Raw genomic sequence first — 4,299 nt, forward strand, 5'->3', positions numbered from 1 at the left:
ATGATAGTAACCTGTCAGGATGTTCTAGTTACAAGTCCAAAACAAACAAACAAAAAATGCCCATGTTTCCTCTGATTCTGAAATTGTGCACTGAAGGACCTAGCATGGCACTCAGCAATTGACCATGTTTGGCATGTATCATACATTCCTGCTCTTGTCCATTTGAGATGATGATCACATTATTCCCAAATTACCTACTTTTCAAATGTGCACCTACTTCCCTTCCCTCCCCCCCCCAAAAGAAACGGGACTATGCTTATTTTGGTCCCTGAGATGTTTCCGTAAATGGCTGAGGAAAAAGTACCAATTTACTAACAAAATAAAATTTAAATATATAACCGCAACATGTTTAAAAAGTTGCCTTTGTCCATTGTTTCACTCCTAACAATTATTACCCTAAGGTCCTGGGCTGATGTTTTTTAACAAGGAATTGATTTGGACTGGCTAGGAATAGGCTACATGGCACACAAGGTAAGCATGAAAAAGAGCTTTGCATTTTGGCCGTATCACATGTGTGTAAATTATCTTCAGCAGGGAGAGTTTTATTATTAATCATTTGTGCCAATAAATGTCTCATTAAATCTAACTTTCACTTAAGGAGTATGCAATTGTCATTATATAAATATTATGTAATTACATAATGGCTCAACTATTAAAAAATCTGTATTTAACTAATATTCAAACCATATTCGTAAAATGCTCTATCCTAGTGACTATTTGAGAATTCCATAATCTTTTGATTAAAGACTGTAGTACTCTACTGATTGTATTTGGATAAGCCATGTTGTCTTTATAATAAGGTGTGTTGATATTAAAGATGATTAAACATTTTCAAGGGAAGAACCACTTCATGTTCACCCACCTTTCATCTCCATATTATGAATTATATATCATTCTTTCACTTTTATATCCTAAATACTTTTTTTCTCTTTCTTTGTAGGCAATTATACAGTGACCCATCCATATAGCTCATGAGATTTCTCAATTTTTTATGAATGTCTGTAAATATGGAGGAAATGAGCATAAAATTTATGACCAGTTGGACCATATTAATTTTTTTGTTAGAGGGATATAGTCATTACACTGTCCTGTTTGAATGTAAGAGGAAATTATTATAGAATAGTAGGGGAAAGATGGATATTTAAATCTAGAAAGTTCTTTAACCTAGTATGGACCAAGTTCCATGTAAACTGAAGGTTTGGGAGGGCTAACTTGGATTCTACTTTGATATATTTTCTGGGAAATGGCAGGAGGTTCAGAGCCCAGGGCATGAGGAGTGAGTCTGGGCTACCTGCTACCTAGAAGAGGGTGAATGGAGGTGGGATTAGATTGAGCCAACTTTAAGGAACTAATCTATGAAGAGTGTCTGTATCCAAGGAGGCTTGATAGACTTAAATTTGATCTTGGCCCAATGCTAATATTCACAATAACATAACATCAGGATGCTGAGCTTGAAATGTGGTTGGAGCCAAAGTGGCCTGAAGCCTACCCCAGAGAGGACAGGAGGGAGAGCATGCATCCTTTCCAGGAATTATGGCAGAGAATACCCCATGATAAAGGGAAACTTTGATGAGGACAAGGCCCACAGCTTTTTCATTCATGATTATATCCATAGCATCGGTATAGGGTCAGCACACTGGTTTTCCAGAAATATTTGCTGAATTGTGGATAGAAGGAGAATGTGGCCAGTGTTAGGGCACAGTAGAGTATCAGACTTGTGGGCTGGGCTTTAGTACATGGTTGGGCACCTAGGGCAGACCCCTAAGAAAAAATCCAGGTGTGTGGACTAGTCCTAGAGTAAAAGACATTTTAGGATAGGAGAAGGAGCATGATGCTCAGATCTTAAGGACCAATGGGTACCCATCTGAGGTGGAATGTGTTTCTCTTCTTCTCACTTATTCATCCAACAAACATTTTTAGGCACTGGCTTTAGTCCAAATATTATGTGAAGCTTTGGGACACAATAATAAAGTGTCATGATGCCTGATTTGGAAGAACTTGTGCCCTAGTGGGGGAAAGATATTCAAACATAATTGTATGGTGAGCCAGCATAGGCTTTAAGAGTGGTGTGTGCAGAGTTTCAGTGGCTGCCTCCAGGGTGGTGCTCTGGATGTCACATTTTGAGGAGGGGTTCAGAGAGCCCAAGTTCTTCTCCACAGCAGGACTTGAAATTCGAGAACTCCCGAATGATGCTTAATGTATTGGTTTCTTCATTTCAACAAGCACTTAGATTAGGTCAGGCACTATGCAAAGGGCTTCACAAATACACTGGATCCTCACAGGGATACTGAGGAATAGGTACTAACATTACTGTCGTGGAGGGAAGGAAGCAAGAATTCAGAGGTTAAGTCATTTGCCCAAGATCCCAAACAGTGTTTGGGGAATCCTGGATTTGAATTTACAGAATTTCACTCCAAAATCCGTAATGGTAAACTCTACCTACCTCAGCTCAGACTGATCTACTGCTTCTAGATCAGTGTGAGGTGAAGCTGGTAGAGGTGGGTGTGTGGCAGTAGCTCATGGAAAGTATGGATGTGAGTCTGCATATAGAGGAGAGAGACCAGCCATTCAAGATGAGTCTGTGGTAAAAGTGTAGGTGTGACTGTATAAATCCATTCATTTATACTTATTTCAGATCTTCAAAGCATCTGGGGCCTTGTGCCAGGCGCTGGGCATGCAGTGGTGAGCAGGGTGGGCAAGACTTTCTTCCTCGCAGACCTCCCAAGCTAAAAAGGGATTCAGCAAGTCAACGGGTGATTCTAATACCAGGGCAAGTTCAGCCTTGAGTGGGGACCCAGGAGAGGGGCTCCTGATTTGTGGGAGGAGCCTAGTCAAGGGAAGATTTCTGGAAGAAGTACAACATGGAGAGAACAGCATTGAAAGAGTCTAAATGAGATTTGCGGAGTGTGCTGAGCAACGTGGCCAGGGGAGCGGAGGCAAGGGGCCACGATGCCACGTTCAGAGAGACCAGCCCTCTGTGGTCGCTGCACCTGCTTCCCAGAACAGAGCCCATGAGGCCTCACCAAGGACAGCATCTCAGTATCTCCAAGGAAAATATTATCGATTACACTCGGTTCCTCAAACCCAGTGCAACTTTTCCCCTGCATCAGCAATCCAGTAGATTTAACTAAATTATAAGACATTTCTGTTCCAATCTGCTTTGTGAAGCACTTATAAAAAGGCCCTTTATAAATCTTTATAATAATGAATTATGAACAACAAAAAACGTGCTGCAGTGTCCCCTCCCCGCCACCCTCCTGCTCCTCCGAAGGGGAAAGCGGAGCCTGATTCATATATCCTGCTTCGTCTGGCCTTGTTTTCTTTTGAAGACAAGAGAACATCATAACCTTGAGCTATCTGGTAGAAATAAAAGATTGATGCTAACTTTACTGTGTAAAATTTGGGATCTTTTCATCCAGATGTGAAGACAATTGAATATTATAAAAACGCACAACCCACTTGAGGAAAACTTACTTTATCCAAACACCAAGAACCTTCACCTTGAGAAAAACTTATTTTTGTGAAAATAAATAAGTTAATACATGCCTTCATGAGAAATAGATGTCTCTGGCAATTTTGAATCTTAAGGTAAAAAGTCCAAACACCTCATTTTAACGGTGCAGAAACTGATGGCCCAGGAGGGGACATGACTCACTTAAGTCACCAAACACAAATGGGCAAATTCAAACCCAGGGAGTTTGACCCCAGAGTTTCCTTTCACATCCACAACATGGTGTTAACTGTCCCCTTCCAGGCCATGATGCAAAGTCGGCTCTTCATCCTGAGATGCTCGAAGCACATAGAAAAGAGGGACCACAAGAGCTCTCACTGGCTGAGCTCAACCAAAGACGGGGCCAGAAGGAGTTGAGAACACCTGATATGATGTTGGGAGAGTTCACATCTAATTTTGGGAGACCATCTTGGGAGAGTTCACATCTAATTTTGGGAGACCATCTTGGGAGAGTTCACATCTAATTTTCATGCTCATGATAAATGAGCAGTGCTGTGTCTGATGAAAATGGCAGGGGCAGGTGAGTAGGCAGCCGACCTCCTGGGGCCACATTACCTCCAGCCCCCAGTCCAGTCCAGTTCAGTCCAGCCTGCACCACTGACATGTAGGGCCCACTCCTGGCGCTCTTCACACATTCACTGAGAAAGTGGAAAGCAGGGGAGAGCTGGTCCAGCAAGACTTCATACGATAAAGATCTAATCTGACTCTACCTGAAAACAAATCAGTGGCCTGATTCATTGTGGGAAACATGCATACTTATATTTTAATGACACTTGTTAAAATTTGAA

At 41.7% G+C, this 4,299-nt stretch overlaps 1 long non-coding RNA gene across 1 annotated transcript; it reads left to right on the top strand.

The window, feature by feature from the left end:
* The first annotated feature begins 398 nt into the window (after positions 1-398).
* Positions 399-1,041, top strand: LOC144224487 (uncharacterized). The gene is made up of 2 exons (XR_013333060.1): positions 399-471; positions 941-1,041. It is a non-coding gene; the product is annotated as an uncharacterized LOC144224487 (long non-coding RNA).
* Positions 1,042-4,299: the final 3,258 nt, after the last annotated feature.

The sequence above is a fragment of the Crocuta crocuta genome, unplaced genomic scaffold (assembly GCF_008692635.1).
Source record: "Crocuta crocuta isolate KB4526 unplaced genomic scaffold, BGI_CrCroc_1.0 scaffold152, whole genome shotgun sequence".
In the NCBI taxonomy this organism is placed as follows: Eukaryota; Metazoa; Chordata; class Mammalia; order Carnivora; family Hyaenidae; genus Crocuta; species Crocuta crocuta.